We start from the raw sequence: 22,173 nt of genomic DNA on the forward strand, positions 1-22,173 counted from the left end.
AAAAAAAAAAAAAAAAAAAAAAAAAGCAGATCAGTAATAACATTCCCTTGCCAGGGACAAATAGATGGAGGTTCAAATAGCCCAGCATCAGCAAATACACATAATAGGCTTTCCTGGTCTACAGAGACCATGGTGAGACACACCAAAATCCTAATAGAGACTCACAGTTCAGAAAAAGAAGCTCAAGCAAATGAAAAGCCTAGTGCTAGTGGTTTCTAAGAAGCATCTCCTTTTTATTGTTATGTTTGAAGTACAGGTTAAACATTCAAATGCTAGTGGAGCCGCCCTGTAGCTGGGAATATGCAAAGCCAGAGAGCTGCAAGGGTGTGTGTGCGCGCACACACACACACACAGACACACACACAGACACACACACAAAACTTCCCTGTGTGTGTTCACATCTTCTTTTCACTACATGTAGAGTTAGAACACAGAATGTTAATGCAGATAACTGAGTCTTGGATACCCCTAGCTAACTAGAAAAACAAACCAACCTTACAAAATGGGGCCACAAAGGACATACCACCACCATCTCTCCTTCCCCAAGTCCCCAGTTTCCCAGATAGCAGGTAAGAAGCAACAGGACAAAATCAATGCTTCCAAGGGAAGGAAAAATCCCAAATCAGCAGGAACCTCACAGACATCAACTACTAACTTGGATGATTTTAATTCAGTGAGTCATAGTCTACCTACTTCGAAAGCACACTTGAAATGGAGTCGGCTTAGAGTCTACTGCAGTCCAGCACCATCTCCCCAAGTTCAAGATCTTAAAAGAAATGCGACATAACCTGGCTCACAAATAAGATGCTTATTATCCAAGTTACTGAGAAAACGCCAATGCTGAGCCCTCAAGGGAGTCCAGAGAGCGGGAAGAGAGGATGCCGTCGAGGCCCCTACTCCAAGGCTATCCTTCTATACATGAGAAGCATTTGACACATGGAAGAACAATGAACTTCATATTTAAAACACTAATCCTGTTAGTGACTTAAGATCCTGAAAAGCAAATTAAGTATTCAGATCTTCAGTAATTCCAATTTGATTCCCAGATACAGAAAAATGTCTCCATCTAAAGATAAACACTCACTCCCTAGAGGCCAAAGCCTGCCTTCCTGGCTAGCTTTTAAAACACTTTAGGAAATTTGACCTCAAAGTAAAATCAGCAATTTAGTGGGGGAGGGAGGTTAGAGCCTCTGAGAAAACATCCTGCAGACCAACATACATTCAGAAATAAATTGATCTCTTTTCCCACTAATACATACAACTTGTTTTCTTACTCACTGAAGCATTTCCCACAATTCCTTAACTTAGCTGCATGGAAAGAATATCTCTTATTGCCAAGCTACATTGTTCCCTTTTGCTCTCTCCTTCAATTCCAAACATTAGCACACTGACCTTGATTCTCTAAGCCCTGGGTTTGGGTTTTCATTAAATCCCAGGGGCCTGTGACAATGGCCTCCTAATTATTTCATAGTTACCAGAATCACCCTCCCCCACATACCAAACTCCCTGAGTAGCTTCACTCACTCATTCACTGGATTCATTCAGCAAGTATTTCCAGAGTTTCTACTAGGTAACAGGCACTGCTCCAGGCCAGAAAACAAAGCGGGTGCGCACAGTCACACAGCGCAAGCACTCCACAGTGGTGTTATTCAGGCCTTAGGCCTCTGCCAGGGGAGGAAGCAGGAAGGGGACTAGGCAGGCTTAAGAGTTGTACCTCATTAAAGGCAGTCAGCAAAGTCTCATTCCAGGTAGGAAAAGAGAGGACCAACACACCAGGGGATGTGCATTCCAGGTAAGATGGTCCACGTGTCCATCCACAGGAATGCAGGGCCCAGGATCCAGTCATCAGAGGTGAGATCAGAGAGACCACAAAGGAGCGCATAGACGTAGCTACAGCTGTGAAGTTCACTTGAAATGAAGCAAAATGGTGTTTTTCTATTCAGTAATTCCTTCCAGAAATTTAAAGGTTTTGAGAATATTGAGAGGAAAAAAAAAGAGTCAGGAAATACAGAGATGAGCATTAGAATTGTTTGCTCAGCGATCAGCACAGACCCTACCAGTGTCACGTTCAAATCATCTGTAGAGAACGCTCGTTTTCTGGGGTGAGGGTCAATGCATCTGAGAACTGAGACAAGAACGTGAAGACACGTGTTCCTAGGGCCATCAGTCCTCTGGTGGCAACTGTGCTCTAAGTGTGCTCTGTCATCCCGCCTGTGCTAGCTGGGAGTCCAGTCTGAGCAAAGTTGATGTGAATAAGCTAAGTGTGGGGTGCCCTGCAGGGCAGTTGACTTTGCTCGAGCGTTCCAGTACAAGCATGGCTCAAACACTACTGGGTACAATCGAGAGGCATTCTCCAGTTGAATATTCACTAGAGGGTACTGCTCTTTGCCAATGGTGTTGAAGTTAATTAATAAAAATGTTTTAGACAGCCACAAGAAGAAGCATGAAAGAGTCCAATGAATGACGATTTCCAAGAAAGCAGAGCAGGCTTTTGGTAAGATCTGATTTAAATCACAGAATTAAAATGCATCAATAGCAGTCATTTGGAAGTGTAGAAAAACAATTCCTCAGCAGCTTTTTATTTAAAAAAGAAAACAAGAACAATAACCTACTACTCTTAATCTTTAAGTGATGGTAGTTATTTACATGCAGCAGGGAAACGAGCATTTTACAATAGAAAAAACAAAAACAAAAAACAAAACAAAAAAAAAACCTCTGATTACTAAAAATTTTAGTAAAATGTCCCTAAGGAGAAAAAACATCTTTCTTGGAAGCTATACATAAAACTGTGCACACTTTGTTGTAGAAACTGGACTCCGATCTAGAAATCAGAACTAGCAAAAGAAATCAATCCCCAAAGAGAAAAGCTAAAGTGAACAGCACGGAGAGGCAGTCTATGCAGTACGGAGCAGGAAGTGAAGTCACGGGAACCTGAGGAACCCGCATCCTCTGTACCAGGCCCTGAGGCTTCCCCCTTCTATCTCCAACTTCCCAAAGACACTCCAGGAACATTGCTTCCCAAGTGTGGGGCCTTGAGGAGTAGTCAGTAGAAACCGTTAAAACAGAAAGAGAAAGGATATTTCTCTGGCCCTATGGGTTCCATTAGCAACTGATATAAACAGCAAGCATCAGATGCAATTCCAATTTCTATTTCTCATAGTCACCCTAACAGGTACCCTGGACACTTCCTCTCACCCTAAAAATGAAGGAACAAACAGAGGCACAGAGAGGTTAAGCTATCACACAGCACCAAGTGATGCAGCTCTAGGGTCCAGCTATAAGCAAACACTTTCCTACCTCTATGCTTCGGGACTCTAGGATTTCAGTGGATGGATGGCAATTAAGTATGGATTGATATTCAGTGATCTCTCTTTACTTGATTATTGTTTTTTTAATCAGGTTTTGAATTTTAGGGGTATTCCACTTAGAGGCAGCACATAAACATCCACCCCTATTTGTGGCATCTGATTCCATTACCATCATGAAAAGCAGCACGTCATGCCGAGAATACCCCAGGTAAACAGCTTGGAATAAGTCACACATTGATGCAGAATGACACCTGACATTCCCCCCCAACCCCCCACCCCCGTTTAAAGGGGAGCTGGGTTCTGTTTGGTGTCAGTGGTGTGGATTTCAAAGGCCTCAGACCTAATACTATTCACTGTATCTCACTGGTCTGGAAGTTATTCAAGACTCCCTCCTCCCCCCAGATCCATTCTGACCACATCTGGAAGAGAGAGACCACAAAGCTAAGGAAAAAGATAAATATGCCTTAGGGTACCCATTCCACATCAAAGACCTGGTGCTAACACTGTTTAAGGGCTAGCCAAGAAGGCCCATAAAATGTGGTTTTACTTAGGGTAATCCTTTAATTCAACTTACTTGTTTTTATAAGCAGTGTCAGTACTCCAATCACCAACAATTAAACCCTCAGCCCAACTCCATCCAGGGAAGCTGCTGTCCCCATCTCTCATCTTCCATGTGCTCCCAGGGTAAGGCAGTCCCAGACAACACAGCCATGCCCAGGAAGCTTGTGGGATGAGAGGGCAGTGGGCAGTGTTAGCTTTAGCAATGTGGACCTCATCTTTGAACCAAGGAACCCACCTGAGATATGCTGGACTTAAACCATTTTGGTAGCAGAGAAATTGAGCTTTAAAAAGAAGTCAATACCTTCTTAAATGCTGCCCAGAGCTCCTCATGCCGAGAGCTAACCTAGTCTCACTGCCTGTCAACAGAGTAGAGTAGGGTTTCCCAGCAACAGTCACCTGAGCCAGTTTCCTGAGCACAAGGCACTCCTATAGACAGAACTTAGGGGTCTTACACAGTGAGCTCCAGGCAAATGTCCACAGACTGGCATGGGTGTTTACTGGACATGTGGGGCAGAAAAAAATAAAAAATTAAAAAGAAAATACAATCTCTGTCCTGTTATAAGTTTGAAAAATCAAAATCCATTCTCTCTTATATAAAATTATTAGGAACTTCAGTTCAATTATATAAACAGCAGGAAACATTTGACACCTTCTGCTCAAACACAGGAAAGGAAGTTTTATCAACATAGGAAAAAGGAAACAAAGCAGGTATAAACAGTTCAATTCGCCTGGGGTGTCAGTGGGAATTTTCACTCCAAGTCATCAATCTGCTGCCCTGACGTGCTTAGTCACAAACATGTACACATGTGTACATAGCATTATTGGTATTGGTTTGGGTTTTTTTTTTTTCATTTTGTTTTGTTTTGATGATTCTAACAAAACTGCCAGGTGTTAATATCAAACATTAATGAAGAAATATTGCCAATGGCAAGTGCCAGTCAAATTGATGGTGTAGCAGAAGCCTTGACATGGTTACTGATGGTTCCCTGCCCTCTGTAGAAAACCTGATAGTGAAGTTCAGAAAGGCACCATACCTGTGCCACAGTTCCCCTCATGTGCTGTGGTCATTACAGTAAACTGTCTTCCACTGTCTACACTGCGTTGTTGTCGGTCTGTTGTCATCATGCTCCATCCTCACCAAGTTTGGTGTTCTGTTGGTTTTCCTAGCAGGCATTTTTAAAGACTGCATCTTGGTGAGGGAGCACAGCGCTATAATACAAGAGTTCTGCTGGTTCTGTTCATCTTCTTCTACTTGGGTCAGACCTGGTGACTCACAATAGTCTGAGCACTGAGACCAAGCAGGGCTTCCAAAATGTTAGCCCCTGCAGTGAGCACACAATTTAAAGCTGACAGATGAAGAGCCAGCTAACTAGTAAAATTCATGGGCAAAGGCGAGGAGCTAAAAGGCCTGGTTTCCCAGTCTTGAGCTCAGAGCACAGTCACAGGCAAATCATAATCTCTCTGGATATGGCTTTTCACCCCTTATATGGCATGTAAGCGCCTACTGTGTTTACAGCGCTAGTATACGAATTCTGTGTGAGACAATTCATTAGATCCCATAACAACGCTACAAGGTAGGCATCACCACGGTGACTTGTCACTAGGCAGACAGAAGCCTAGAGTGACACTGGCAGAACATGAAGAATGCGGCTTATGGGGACCCCAGCACTGCTGGATAAAAGGACAGCCACAATCCCTTCCAACTCAAGCCTCCCATGACACTTCAAGGATGAGCTATGCTTAGTTGGTCACACTTATGCCACCACCTTCAAACTGGTCAATAATAAATCCTTTATCTTCAAATAATAAAACTGAGCAGAGTTTTAAGTTGACAGAAGCAGAATCACCTAACTAGTAATCTCTAAATAATAAAAGCCAACAGAGAGCACACCGCTGTCTGAGTTCAGAACATTTTCTGAAAGGTGTTAAAATTAAAAATGTACAAAGACAGTGTGAAAAAAAATCACCCATGTTCAAGAGCACCTCTCTTTTTCAAATCAGCAAGCAAATTTGAGTCCCATCTTTTTAAAACATCCTCTGTATACATAGGTATATTATACCTACTCATACAAGTACACATTTACACATATACATGCACATGTTCAGCATGTTCACACGTGTACATACACACACATACACATATCAAGTGCTCATTTACATACAACAGGCACGAATTTACACATATCCTCTCATTCATGCATACACACATACACACAGAGCAGGCACAGCACGAGCACTCACTACCTGCCCCCATCATCTCTCTGGCACAGATAGTCAGGAGACTACACCTTGAGAAATACTGTTGTATTTCATTTAAGGATGTTTCGAGAGCAAAATCATTAAATGCATTGAGCTGCACTCCCCCCTCAGGAATGACTGAGTTTCCAGCATGTTTTTTCCTATGCATCTGCTCACAACCCACATGCCACCATTTTTAATGCGGACATTCCTGCCCTGAGCTGTTTCCCACCACTATGGCTCTCCCCTAATGCAAAAATCTTAGCTCCTAAGTCCATGACAGCTTTAGCTGCTCATCCCCAGCACCAGTCTCCTGCCTTGATAAGGTCAGAGCAGAAGCTCCCCTCGGGAACTAACAAGTACTCACCAGACAGTGGCTTTCTGTTCTACATTGACATGTAGAACATGCACTAACAGCTGGTGAGATACTGCATGGTCAGTCCCTAGGCATCGCTGCATTCAGATCCATCATTCTCTGGCCAAACACAAGTGTGCATTTGCACACTCATGTCCACAGAAAAGACATTCTCTGCATGCAGGGCAAGCGGTCTGAGCACACCATGCTGACAGGCCACTCACTGCTTCTATCGAAGACCATATTACACAGGAAGAAAAGGAACCTCTCTAAAACCCTATGCCACTGCAAACCACATTAAATCCTCTTACACAAGTGTTCTTCTTAGGGTCATTTCCTATGTAATCAGTCCCATAGTGACTGGGGTTTGAGTTTCAGGAATCCACAGGCCCAGCGTTTCTGATTACACTTGTGTATGCTTTGAGTGAAGTCACTGATACTCTATCTCAAATGCCACAAGTGGCCGGGACACCTGCTCCCAGTGCTCCAAGACAGCTCTCCCCGGATCCTGCCAAAGAGCAGCACTCCAAGAGGTTGAAGAGGCCTGCCCTAGGGGAATTAAAAAAAAAAAACAAAAAAACACACACACACACACACACAAAACCACTAAGCCTGGGAAACACCAGATATTGGGCCAAGCTCAAGGACTTCTCAAACACAGTACTCTTGGGCCCAAACATGTGCCTGTTCCAGCAATAACAGCACAAACTTTTACTCCATTGTAACCAAACCCTGGGAGTTAGCATGAAAGTCTGGCTCTCCTGAATCCCCCACACATGACAGACACTCATACAGATGGGAAGGATCTGTCACACATGTCGAGGAAGTGACAGGAACAGTTGAACTGTGCACATCACGGGCTCGGAAGAGGATCAAGATCAGGAAAAGTGAGAGTGGAGTTTCTACATAAGCAAACCCTGCCAGAAGGGACTTGTAGCCCGGCAAGTAACTGGGCCATGAGATCCTTTTCATTAAATGCTTCTGATGAAAATACAGCATGCTAAACTCCAACTGGACGTAGTGACCTGAACTGAGTGCACAAGTATTTTCTATGTGTGCTGCTCACTCCACAAAGCTTACCATGGGAAAAGCCCGCCTTTGACCCGCTACCTCTGGAGGACAGTTTGGACTTACATGACTTGGTTCCATTTCAAGCACAACTGAAGTCAGTTGCCTTATGGAAGACCTGTGGCTATTGGGACTGGTCTGGAGCTGTTGTTCTAAGAACTCATTTGAAGGTAAAATGATTAAGGACCGTGGAAGAGTTAAGGAAGAGTCAAGAAGTACATTCTCTTGTCTTTACACTGGAGACTGTGTCCCGGGTGGCCACCAGATGAAGCAAAAAGAACACATTTAACATCAAAACCCAGAATGTTCTTATTGGTGCTCATACACCCAGTTTGCTTAGAGCTCACTCCAAAGTCTGTAATTCAAATGTAGTACTGGCCAATAGGCAATGTGCAGGCAAGGGGCACAGGGAGTAGGAATGATCCTTCAATACACTATAAAGAAATTTAAAAAAACAAAACTGCTTTACCTATTGCAAAAGATGTCAGATTGATATCAGAGATCATCAGATTATTAAAACAAGAGTAGATCCATGATGCCCTTTGCCCCTTTCCTGACACTTTTCCCACCCTTGCTAGAAACTGCATATCAGTTAGCGTAAGTGGGGTTTTCTCAAAGGATTTTATTTTTCAGCTAAGTCTCTGAAGCTTTCCACTGATCTGTTTCTTAACAGATAACTGACACATACCCAGTCTCTATCTCTCTTCCTTTTCCTCCTCTTCCTCCTCCTCCTCCTCCTCTTCCTCCTCTTCCTCCTTTCCTCTAAAGCGAATATTGAAGTAGCAGAAACTAGATTGCTGGCAGACACATACATACTGGGTGTTCAGAGAATGTTCCCAGGGTGAGGAGGGTGTGGTCTTGTTTAGGAGCTATGCTTTAAGATGATGCTTACATGGGGGCTGGTGAGATGGCTCAGCGGGGAAGAGCACCGACTGCTCTTAGGAAGGTCATGAGTTCAAATCCCAGCAACCACATGGTGGCTCACAACCACCCGTAATGAGATCTGACGCCCTCTTCTGGTGTGTCTGAAGACAGCTATAGTATACTCACATATAATAAATAAATAAATCTTTAAAAAAAAAAAAAGATGATGCTTACAGGAAAACAAAGAAAGGAAGAAAGGAGGGAAGTGGGAGGGAAGGAAGAAGGAATAACCACAGGATGGGGAACAAGGCCAGCCTGAACTACATAGTGAGATCAGATCTTGCGGTGAGGGCTATACCTCAAGCCAGTGTTTCTCACCCTTCCTAATCATGCAACCCTTTAATACAGTTCCTTATGCTGTGTTGACACCCAACCATAAAGTTATTTTCATTGCTAGTTTATAATTGCAATTTTGCTACTGTTATGAAATGTAATGTAAATATCTGATATACAAGATAACTCATATACACCTCTGTGAAAGGGGTCATGACCCACAGCTTGAGAACCACTGATCTAAGCAAGCCAGCAGACAGGTTGACTCGTATTTATCTCAGTTGTTCAAAATGTAGGAGGCTTACAGGTTCAAGACCAGCCAGGGCTGCAAAGTGAGTTCAAGGCCAGCCAGCCAGAGCAACTTAAGGAGACCCTGTCTCTAGTGAAAAGAAAGATGGGATTCTAGCTCAGCAGTTCTGCATTTGCCTAGCATGGACAGCACACAGACAACACGAGTGCCCACTCTACTACAGGCCTGTCCTGCTGCCTCTAAGCAGCTGACAGCGACAAGCACATAGGCAGCACTGGGTCCTTCTACAGCTGCATGCTCAGAGCAGACACTGGAAAAGAACCACCTTTTATGTTGTTTGCACCATCTGCATAAGAGGTTAGGGGCACTGGCTTGGGAGTCAACCACAGATGGATCAGAATTCCAGTTCCACCACTGGGGGAATAGAATAACTCAGCTCTCATCCCTTCCCTTCTTCCATGAGCTACTGAGTCCTGGGAATGACACAGACTCTATACCTTCCCCTCTTCCTTGGGGAACAATTTTAAAAGCTGATATAATGGCATTCAGTGTCTAAGCTGTCTGGGCTGGGGGTTAATACTAGTGTGAGGAGGCTAAGCCCATGAGAAATGACAAAAGGCCTCTTCCACACTGACACTCAGTGTCTATCCATAAGTCTCATGCTCCCTCCCTCCCAGAACCAAGTATAGAGCAAGCAACACCTGTCCCAAATGGCTCTGGACAGTGCCAAGGGTGTCGTCACTAAAGCGCTAAAGACATGGTGGTGGCTCAGTTCTCGGAGTACTCTTTGCAGGAGTCTTTGCAACCTACTTTCCTTCGATAGCTATTCTTGAAATGCACGGGGGTTTTCACTACTCTTCAAATGGGGGGATTTTTTTTTCTCTTAAGTTCTCATTTGCAACCAAGAACACAATGACACTATTGGGAAAATCTGGGCATCCTTTGACTTTCAGAAATGCAGGAGTGTAACCAACAGGAAACATGAAAAATAATAACTTGGTCAGAGAAACTACAGCTTAGAGAATAAAACCAGAGACTCATTCTTTGTATTCAATGAGTTTGCCTCTGTGAGCATACGCAGCACGCGCACGTTTACACTGGTTGTGTGTGAGCACAGGCACGTGCATGTCACAGCACAGGTGTGAATGTCAGAGGGCAGCCTTCAGTGCTGATCCTCACCTGCTTTAAGACAGGGTCTCCATTCTGTCTACAGCTGCACAAGATACACAAGGCCAGCTGGCTGGAAATGGCCGAAATTGTCCTGTCTCTGCCACCCTTTCTTCAAGAACAGCCGTGGGACTGCAGATGTACTCTACTGCGCCTGGCTTTATGTGGGTTCTGGGGATTCAAACTCAGATCTTTATACTTGCACAAGCGCTTCACCCACTGCACCATCTCTCAACCTCTGCTCTTGCCCCACTCATTACACACACACACACACACACACACACACACACTCACTCACACACATAACCTCGCTCTCCCTGTCTCTGTCTCTGTCTCTGTCTCTCTCTCTGCCTGCCTGCCCCCCCCACCTTAACTGTCAGTCATTTGTTTCCGAAAGCAAGTGTTTTCTCTACCTGCTTGACACAGTAGAGGCTGCCATAAGCAGAAAACATAGGGATACTCTGTTTTATCGTGTAGACAGCTTCTCTGATTCTTGTACATTCATAGCCTGTGGGCTATTAAACTCCCATATCATAAACCTTCACTAATGCTCACTGTAAGGCTCCATGGTATGTTCTTACAGCTCAACTCAAGGCAAGCAGAGACGCTACACTTCAAATTCAATGCGAAGTTTTCTAATTTGTACTTGGAAATTGTTAATTTAAATATAAAATACTAATGGATGAGTTCCCAGGGTCATACATAACACTTCCAATGGTAAAAACGGAAAACATCCCAAATGGTGACCCATGAACCCAAAGAAAACCAAGCAACAAGACAGGTTAGTTTGAACCATGTAGCAATGGTGTGAAGGTTTTTACTAAGTTACTTAGAAATCTGGATTTCCATGAAAACTGGACAATCTGTCATAGGCACTCCCCCACCAGGGCTACTTCCTGGCAAAGCTCTAAGCAGCATCTGCTCTAGTTAGAGAGGACATCAGGCTCCCTGGCATGTGACACATTCAGCCCCCAATGTTACCTGACTTCTGACATGCCGCCAGTTTGTGTTGCCCTCCAGCCTGGAAGGATTCCAGTCTGGGATTCTTGTTTTCAACATCAGAAAAGACAAAACATAAACATGCAGGCACGTGGATTCCAAATGTTTATAAAACATGTTTTGTTTTGTTTTTTTATGGAGGAAAAGAGGAGAGAACATCCTATCCTATCTTATCACCTGTCTCCTAGATCTTGCATTTTCCAGAAACAGGGAACTTTTACATCTCTGTACACTGTTCGTTTAATGTATTGTTTAAAACTTTTCAAGATCTGGCAAAATGCTAAGCTTCTGTTCACTCACATTGCTGCCTCTTGGGTGTTGTAAGGTGTTTGAGGACATCTGCCCAGCTCACTAGAACAGGAAGCAACTAGGGTAAAAACCTCAGGGGTGTTCCAACTGCTTTTGCCCGGACGGTCCGTCACATCCTCAAATATGCACAATCCCAAGAGTCTCTGGAGTATCAAGGTGATGTTTTGAAGCATCACCTCTACATTATTTGTTCCTTTCGGCCTTTGCCTTCCTCCCATGCAAAGGAGGCAAATGGAAACCCTGACATGTAGCCCTGTGCGAGGCTATAAAGCAGTGGCTACTCGATAATGCTTTACAACCATGAAACTGCTTAGAAACAGGAAGGAGAAAATGAAGAAACAGGCCGATCAAAAGACACAATTAATCTTCTTTCTCAGCTGACAGGAACCATCGGGGCTCTTTGGTCTCTTTTCTCCACTTCCTCCACCCATGTAAGAATTTCCTTCCTTCTTCCCTCCCTTCCTTCCTTACTTTCTCCCTCCCTCCCTCCCTCCCTCCCTCCCTCCCTCCCTCCCTTCCTTCCCTCTTCATGGAAGCCACACCATTACAGTTACCACCACTGCCCTCCGAGTGACATCTCTGAGCCTCAGCTTCCTAAAACTCTCCTCAAAGTAAAGGCTGACGTTAAAAAAGACAAGGAAAAGTAAACCCAAACTTGTATATGCATTCCTGAGACCCTCCACACAGGAAAAAAGCAGTCACGAACTCAATGTGGAAAGATTTCCTTGTGAAAGAAAAAAAGAAAAAAAAGAAAGAAAGAAAGAAAGAAAGAAAGAAAGAAAGAAAGAAAGAAGGAAAGAAATGGGGGAGGGGGTGATGTTACAGGATACCTCCCCCACACAGTGAGTGATATGGACTAGAAGTTCTTTTTTTCTCAGACGAGATAAATGGTATGGACAAAGGGGATAAAAGGATCTGACTGACCCGGCAAAAGAAACACATCCAGGAGTGTGTGATCATGAAGGGCATAAACATTGGTGACGGATGGGCCTGGCCCCAGGGCTGACTTCAACCATTATTAGATATCCTGGGCCGGAGACTTTCCCTCCCAGAGTCTCCCTGTTGCTTCCTGGAAAAGAGGTGGCAAGGCTCACGATGGGGGTCCAGGACCCAAAGTGTCACAAAAGCAACATGGCGGTTAGTCCATTGCCATTCTCACGTCAGGGCTGCCAGCCACCTAACAACAATCTACTGTTGGCAGTCTACAGCCAGGCAATGTGTGGGGACCAGCAGGGGCCCAGGGGAAAGCTTGTCTGGGCTTCCTCAGTTCTTCTTCCCAGAAGGAATCTTAGAAAGCCAAAAAGATACATCCTTTAAGTCTCCACTACTTAACCAGTATTCACCACCTGCAGCGAATTCCTCAATTCCAAAGACAGGAAAGAAGCACATGTCAACTATGTAAAAATCACCAAGGACAAGAGAATCCTCTTTCAGGAAATCCATTATTGATCCTCAAGTCTATCCTTACAATGTCAATAATCCTAAGAAAATGAACATTCATTTAGGGCTTTGATGACTCAGAACATATTCTTTTAACAATCCTGGAAAAAAAACAAATCAATATTAAGCCAGCTGTTTTCAACCTGTGGGCTACGACCCCTTTGGAGGTCAAGCAACCCTTTCACAGAGGTTGCAGGGTTAGGGAGACTGAGAACCACTGGGTACAGAGAGCCTGTAAGCACAGAGCTAGTGCCACCAAGCACAATGGTAAACACTAACCCCAGCACCCTGGGGGCAGAGGGCTCTCTATGAGTTCGAAGCCAGCCATATCTACATGGCAAGTTCCAGGCTTGCCACAGTCTTACATCATGAGCTCCTATATAACTTTGCTACCGCAGGAGACATGAAGTTCTTCAAAAAGTGAAAGTAAAGGATAAACAGTGGGTATGGTAGAGCATGCCTGGGACTTCCAGGAAGGAGGATACAGTGCTCTAGGCCAGCCTGGGTAGGTTACACATTCGCAGTCAGCCTGAAGCACATAATGTGACCTTGCGATGGGGACCTTAATAGACTCAGTTTCCTTTGCCCTTTGTTTGAGACAGGAAAAAAAAAAAATCCAAGAACCTTCAATGTTATACTATTAGGGCTCAAAGTGGGAACCATGTGGACAAGGTAAGAAAGAGGCTAAGCAGCCGCAGTTCTTACCTCTGGCCAAATGCAAGCATCAAGCTTCTACTGGGGAAAAAATGATGGCCACCTAATAAATTCAGTTTGCTTTATAAACAATTTCTTCCCATAAGTAAATGTAAAAGGTTTAAAAGGAGAAGAACTGCTATTCATCTTTACCAGGTTGCCTTGTGCATGCTCTAGACATTCCCATCCCTTGTCCCAGAGAAGGATCATGAACTAACAATATCAACTCTAATGGCTAAGATTTCAAGAGATCAGAGTAGGCATTAAGAAATAAGGCTTAAAAATCAAAAGGATAGCAATGAAGAAAAGCAAGTTGGAACTTGGATGCAATTCAAAGAGAGCTTGGCACCCTTTCCATCCTCCTGCAAGGAGCACTGTTGCTTCGAGAACAGGGTTTGGCACACAGAAAGTGGCACCACACAGAGTCAGCACAAAACAACACAGGATTATAAATATAGCACTCTAATATACCTAATATATACACCATCTACTGTTTATTAGTGCTACTATGTGCTAAGCATTGTATGTAATATGCACATGTATGTCCATATAGAGAGAGTTTATATTTAAAATCTATAAAATCTATATTTATATATAGAGTGCTTAAAAATATATAAACACATTACTTACACACAAGTAAGTCTTATAATTACCAGAGGCAAATGGCATATTCACTTGGTGAATGAACAATCTATAAATGTAAAAGGAAAGCTGCCCTTACCATAGCTATAGTCAGGGAGGGAGGATCTGTCTGTGCTTCTTATGCACTATATCACCAAAGGAAGTTGTCAGGACAGTTGACAGTCACATGGGTTGGTGACTGTACTGGCTGGTATTGTGTGTCAAGTTGACACAGGCTGGAGTTATCACAGAGAAGGGAGTTTCAGTTGGGGAAGTGCCTCCATGAGATGGGGCATTTTCTCAATTGCCCCTTGTGGGTGGTGCCATCCCTGGGCTGGAGGTCTTGGGTTCTATAAGAGAGCAGGCTGAGCAAGTCAGGAGAAGCAAGCCAGTAAGGAACATCACTCCATGGCCTCTGCATCAGCTCCTGCTTCCTGACTTGCTCGAGTTCCAGTCCTGACTTCCTCTGATGATCAACAGCCATGTGGAAGTAAGCCAAATAAACCCTTTCCTCCCCAACTTGTTTCTTGGTCATGATGTTTGTGCAGGAATAGAAACCCTGACTAAGACAGTGACACAGACTAATGCCATGAGTCTTGTAAGTGTGCTAACAAGGCCAGCTGTCTCTCTTCTCTTTAACTGGAAAGAGGAGACTCATCACTGGAGTTCCCTCTGAGCTGATCACACTAATACCAACGAGTTAAATGCAGGTGAGGGGCAAAGACATCCTCCTTCAAGGCTCACAGCCCTTCTTTAGGTAAATGCAGCAACTCCTGAGACTATAACTGTAAGTTAGACTTGTAACCAAGGATTATGGACTACTGTGAAACATAAGTTAACAGGAACAGTGTGCTCTGACCTACTACCTCATCTCTCCCCAGGAGGTGGGAAGTCATTTAAAAGTAAGTCTAGCCAAGCAGGTGACACACTCATCACAGAAAACTGTAAAAGACTGCTGAAAGAAAGACATGCTATGTGCATGGAATACAAGAACTGATCCTGTTGAATGGTCACACTGCCAATAAACCCACAGATGTGATGTACTTCCTAACAAAATCTCAAACATATCTTTTACAAAAATAGAAAAAGAAGTCTAACAATACATGTGGAACTACAAGACCCCAAGTAGATAAAGCAGCTTTCATAAAGAAAACAAAGGAAGCTTGAAGCATCACACTTGATTTCAAACACAATGCACAGAGTTACCATAATCAAAACAGGATTGTGCTGGTAGAGGGCAGACTGTTGGCATAGAAGCCAAAGGCCAGAGAATAAAGCCATACACACACACACACACACACACACACACACACACACACACACACACAGTCAATTCATTTTCAGAAGTGGTGCCAGGAATGTACAATGGAGAAAAAGTAGTCTCTTCAATCAGTGGCTCTGATATTAAAAGAATCCAAGTAGATCTTATCTTATATCATACACAAAAATTATTCAGAATAGACACAGGCTGTGGATGTGGCTCAGTCAGAGAATACTTGCCTGGCATGTACTAGGCTTATCAAGCAAGCAGGAAAGCAAGCAAGCACGTGTACACACACTCTCTCTCTCCTCTTTCTCTCTCTCTCTCTCTCTCTCTCTCTCTCTCTCTCTCTCTCTTCTCTCTCTCTCTCTGTCTCTCTCTCTCTCTCTCTCTCACACACACACACACACAAAACAAAAAGCCACCTACATCTTTGCTCTAACCCCCTTCCGTATATGCCTGCCACTCCTCCCCACCTCCTCTCTCTTCTCTCTCTCTCTTTCTGCCCACTTAGAACTATATTAAAACATTTTCTTCATAAATTTTAACTTGGCTTCAAAAAAGGATTCAAAATTTGAACATGAGATTTCAAACGATAACTCTTCAAAGAAATCAAGTATGACATCAAATGCACAAAAAAAAAGTAGGCAAATAAGATGACATCTAATTAAAAGGCTTTTAGATGACATGTGTAACATTCACAAAAGTGAACACAGAACCTACAGAATGGGAGAAGAGTAGGTGAACCATACACGTGAGGAAGAGTTAATAGCCAGATTATATAGAGAATACCTAAAAAGAAATTGAATGCCTATTCCAATGAAGCCATTCAAATGGCCAAGTATGTAAAAAGAAAAAAAAAATGTTTAACAATATAAATTATCAGGGAAAGTGAATCGAAATCATGACAAGATAATCCCCCACACCTGCTAAAATAGCCACACACAAAAACCAACTGCCGAGAAGTAACACCATCCAGTAAAGCGTCTGACTGGGAGAGATAAATCGGGTATGACGACACTGTGTGTGTGCTCCTAGACAGAGGCCAGAGAGCAACAGCAGGGCTCTTTACTGCTCTCTGCATTTGGGGTGGGGGTAGGGGTCAAGGATTGGACCCGGCGTCTCTCCTTGAGCTTGGAGCTCACCGATTTCATAAGACTGACTTGTCAGCAAGCTCCAGGGATCCTCCTGTCTCTGCCTCCCCAGTACTGAGATCACAGATACTTGACAGCACTCTGAGGTTTTTTTACTTGGTTGCTAAGAATCTAGTCTCAGGTCCTCATACTTGCACAAAAAGTACTTTAGCAACTGAGCCACCCCCCCCCCCAGGTCTTTCCATCTCTTTAATGGGTGTATGAGGGTGGACCATCAAGGCTTCCAGGAGCAGTTGTCTAAGTTAGGCTTTCTATTGCTGGGAAAAGACACTATGACTATGTCAACTCTTACAAAGGAAAACGTTTAATTGGGGCTACCTTACAATTTCAGAAATTTAGTCCATTATCATCAAGGCGGGAAGCATGGCAGTGCCAAGCAGACATGGTACAGGAGGAGCTGAGGGTTCTATCTATGCATTGGCAGGCAGGAGGAAGAAAGAGTGAGACACTGTGCCTGGCTTGAGCTTCTGACACCTCAAAGCTTACCCCCTTACCCCCTCCCCCCCCAACACTTCCTCCAACAAGGCCACACCTACTCCAACAAGGCCACACCTCCTAATCCTTTCAAATAATGCCACTCCCTACGACCTTATGGGGGTTATTTTCATTCAAACCACCACAGCAGTTTTTGACCTCTGCCTAGAAAACTCTACTTACACTTGGACAGACGGACCCAGGATAAAAGGTGTCTTTCAGCATCAGCCACTGATAGTAAGTTGACCCTGGACCCAGAGGAAAGAAGGAATTGTCTGACCCATAAACCTCTGGAGTCCTTTTAGTCCAGAGACTTTTTCTTGTCTCCCAATTTCTGCCAGCATCAGCCACTTTTCTACCGTTGTTCAGTGACAGAGAAATTGGTGCCTCAAGTCCACAGGATGGAAACACTGGCCCGTGGTAAGGACTGAGCCAGTGCTGCATGAGTCTTGCCTTGTCCTTGATGCTTTGGGCATTTGTCATTTGTCTGATAGGCCTTATTCTGGGGACTCTTTTGAGCAAATCAGAGTTCACTTGAATTATTTGGACATTTACTGTGTGGAAAAAGATACAAAGTACAGTAGCCCAAGAGGAAGCGCTGGGAAATCTCTATCTTAACTTTCATAACCTTTCATAACCATAGGAAATACTAAGTCTACAATGACCCTTTTGAGCCTTAGGGAGAATTCTAGCTGCCTGGTGTTCTGTAAACAACAAAATTCAGAGCAATAATGTAACAACTTTGGGGTATCTTTCTTTTTTTTCATGTTAGTCTGTATGTGCAGTGACTGTCCTGGTGAGGAAATGGTAACATCTTTAGTGGCTGATTGTCCTGGAGAAGGATGGGTAATTTGTTGGACACAGTAACAGTCACATCAGATTCACACAGAATACTGTACCCAACAGCTTCAGAAGGCACAGGCCTCTCAGCAGCCAATGGAACCCTTTTGAAAACAGACCCCGTTCTAAGAACATATTCCACTCCAGCATGACGGGAACTCCAACAGGCCCTCTGCTGATCGACCGTAAGGGTCGGTCAGCCTGCATCATAAGCTACCCCACTACACTTGCTGTTCCAAGAACCAAATGAATGCTGCCACTGAAATCACTACCTCACTATGGAGCTGAGAGCAGATGCATTCTGAATGACCTTTGAACTTGCAGCTGTAGCATTAAAGTATAGGAGCTGGGATCTGTTCACTCTCTTTGTTCCTCACCTGAGGACTTTAAAACAAAACTTAAAGGTACTCATCTTACGTCAGACCTAGCCAAAGTTCAAACAGACTTCACTGTAAACTCGAGAATAAGAAGCAAATAAATAGAAAACGACCTGGTCATTTGAAAACAAAGCTGCTTCTCCCACAGAAGTCTGCAACGGTTACTATAAAATGTTTCCATGTCAGAACTGAAGAGCTAAGGTGCTTGCTGTGGAGGCGTCAGAGCTTGAGATTGGGCTTCAGAACCCATGGTCAAAAAAACAAAACACAAAATGCAAGCATGCCAGCACCAGAGTGGGAGAGAAAGGCTGGTCCAAGGAAGGGTTCACTGACAGGCTACCCTACCAAACTTTGTGAGCTCCAAGCCAGTGACAGACCCTATCTCAAAAAGCAAAGTAATCAGCTCTAAAGAATGGTTCCCAAGGTTGTCTTTCAGCCTCCACATGCATGTGCATACATGTACATGTGTACCAGCACGCACACACACACACACACACACACATACACACACACACACATACACACACACACACACACACACACACACACACGTGTGCAAACATATACCTACTGGCACACCATAATACAAACACAGAAAAGTTTGGTTATGTGGACAGGTGATCATACTTGATTTCTAGTTCAACCCCTCATAAAAATAATTTACAAATGGGTTTTCATAAATTCCTAATGTATAAACAGTTTAAGATTTCTATTTTTGGGGTTGGAGAGATGGCTCAGTGGTTAAGAGCACTGACTGCTTTTCCAGAGGTCCAAGAGTTCAATTCCCAGCAACCACATGATGGCTCACAACCATCTATAATGAGATCTGATGCCCTCTTCTGAAACTAAATAAATCTTTTTTTAAAAAAAGATTTCTATTCTTGTGTCTTTATCAAGAGAAATATTATAAAGAGAAAAGCCTAACTATCATGTGAAGTTCTACATTATGAAGAAGTAAAGTTTTGTTTTGGTGAAAAGGGCATGTTTATTCTCAATAAAAATTGCTTCCAGGTAAGATATCGAGCTAAAAGCTACCTCCGTTTGAGCCAGGAAAGGAAGCAGAGAATAAAGAAAAAGCAGATTCTAACAAGACAACAAAAAGAACAGCTTCAGAAACCCACAAAGGAAATGAGAGGATCCTAGAAAAGTGCAGAGAAAGGATGGGCAAGTTCCAAAACCAAACGCTAAGGGATATAAAAGGTCTCAAAGGTCCCAGGGCAATAACTGTGGCTGACCTCACTGCCACAGACACAGCTTTTGAAAGGTCACCCGGCTAACAATCAACAAAGAAACTCTAGAGGTAAATCACACCATAAATCCAAGGGACTCACCAGATATATACACAAAACACTGCAGTCAAGGAGGACACTATCTTCTGCACTGGGTGGAGCCAGAGCATAGGCAGTCTTAAAGCCCACCTACACAGAGATACACTTCCTCCAAGACTACACCTCCTCCAAATAAGGCCACACCCTCCTGATAATGGTACTCCCTGTGGCCAAGCATTCAAACATGTGACTCTATGGGGACCAAACCTATTCATACTGCCACACATATATATTATGTATTCTGACTCCTGTATTTTGAGCCATACTTGCTTGGATCCTGAAATGAAACCAATTAGCTGATGTTTTGGAATTTAGTTTGCAAAAATTTTATTAAGAAATTTTGCATCACTGGGCAGTGGCAAAGCATGTCTTTAATCCCATCCTGTGGAAGGCAGAGGCAGTTAGATATGTTCCTTGAATTTAAGGTTAGCCTGGTCTACAGAATGAATTCTAGGACAGCCAGGGCTACACAGAGAAACCCTATCTTAGAAAAACAAGAAACAAACAAATAAAACATTGTATCAGTATTCATGGAGAAAATTGGTGTCAAGTTTTCTTTGTCCTGTCTTTACGTGGTTTTTGTGTCCCAGCAATGCTGGGCTTCAGGTGTGTCTGACTGAGTTCTTTTTCATTTATTCTATGGAGAGGTGTGAGCTGCTGAGAGGTGTGAGCTCCTCCAATACCACCATGATAATGGACTAAACCTCGGGAATTGTAAGCTACCCCCAATTAAATGTTTGCCTTTAAAAGTTGCCTTGGTCATGCAACTAAGACAATACTAAACTGAAACAATATGTAAATACACTTTCAGTCAGAAAGCATGTGATCATCCAGATAGACGTAGAAAGGCCCTTGACAAACACCCCTTCCAAAAAACAGGCAAGATGAAGTGAGAGTTACACACAAAAAAAGCAACCTCATATTGACAAGCTATATCATTCCCTAAATAGAAAATTTAAGCTTAATCATAAAAATAAAATTAGGGTAATTTTTAGAGTCCCAGTGTATTGCATACAAAGGATAATTTTCATCCTAAAATCCTATATGAAATGAAAGTGAACAGTTCTGTCAGTTAACTCCCTTTAGTGTTCTATCCAGAGCTGGTCTAGTTCTTCTCCATCCTCAGCAAAAGCACTTACTGTCAAGGCCACTGAGAATGGCTCTTACAGGTACCTGCTTTTCAAACTATTCATTCTTTAGACATCAGCACTTGTAGGTTTTCTGTCTTACAGGATAGAAATCTTGTAGGGCATTGAATCTGCTGTACAGCTGACATACTGAAGCAGTGCAACATCTAACAAAATCCTCTGAGCAACATTCCTAATACTAAGAATTGCCACAGAATGGACAGGACTGAAACCTTGGAGGCTTCAGGGAAATTATCACCTGTGACTGTTACACACACACACACACACACACACACACACACACACACACAAGTATGGGATCTGATCAGACCAAGGGGAATGGATCTCATCCTAGTCACAGGGGCCCATCAAGACCAAACAAGATGGTTTATCAGGAATGTCATTGGAGGGAACTATACAGAGGCAGTAGGAGCAAGTCCATCAGGACTGAAATGAACTTGCCCAGCATGATGATATATACCTACAATCCCAACTCTTGAGAGGCAAGAGAAGGGCTATCTCAAGCTCAAGGACAGCCTGTGCTACATCAGGAGTCCTAATGTCAACTGTAAAAATGGAGTTATCTGTGTCAGTCCTTCCAACAGTAACTAAAGCCATGACATTTACGGAAGTGGGTCTCATGCATGGTGACATGTTAATGTAATTCCTCCCACTGGAACTCCTCCTCTGTAGCTCCTATTCACAGAGCTATTCACAGGAAAGATGGCTCCCAAAGGATGTATTTAATTGCATGTCTTCTGGTTTTGTCTCTGAATTCTGCTTTACAGTGGTGTTTCTACCTTCAGCCTAAAACATCCAGATATTTCACTTATATGCTTCAAATATTTACATGTGTCCCTTCTGTGATGGTTACTGCTCACTGTCAACTTGACAGGGTCTGGACTGACCTAGGAGGGATTATTTAGTTTAGCCCTCAGGCAAGCCTGTAAGGAAGGGAAGATCCACCCTAAAAAAGGGGCCAGTAGATGGCTCAGTTCATTGAGCCAAAGCACTTGCTGGCCACACCCAAAGATCCAACACAGTCCGTAGTACATGCAGCAGCAGAAGAGAACAGTCTGGCAAGAAGTCATTCCCTGGCCTCTCCTGGGATTCCTTCAGTACGGACAACCAATATGAGAACAATTATCTGCTATGCAGAGCTTGCATGTGGGAGTGGATCATCTCATAGGAACCAGAGTGGGGCCCTTGGCTCAAGAGCGATTATCAGACTAAGAATTTCTCCTGGAGTGCTTACAGGACCTGAGCTTAGATAGAGATGAGCAGACATACCTTGACTATTCAACAACACGTACCTCCTTCCCCTGTCCCAACTCTTATTCATCTTACTATGGAGAGCAATTACCACCCAAACAATGCTCTAACTGGGACTTCCACACAGGGATCTA

The 22,173-nt window shown here is 43.5% G+C and overlaps 1 protein-coding gene across 6 annotated transcripts in view; it reads right to left on the reverse strand.

Annotated features, from left to right (window-relative positions):
* Nucleotides 1-22,173, reverse strand: part of Sgms1 (sphingomyelin synthase 1) — a 266,886-nt gene that overhangs the window by 195,294 nt on the left and 49,419 nt on the right. The gene's annotated exons all lie outside the window — the stretch shown is intronic.

The sequence above is a fragment of the Mastomys coucha genome, unplaced genomic scaffold (assembly GCF_008632895.1).
Source record: "Mastomys coucha isolate ucsf_1 unplaced genomic scaffold, UCSF_Mcou_1 pScaffold21, whole genome shotgun sequence".
NCBI lineage: Eukaryota > Metazoa > Chordata > Mammalia > Rodentia > Muridae > Mastomys > Mastomys coucha.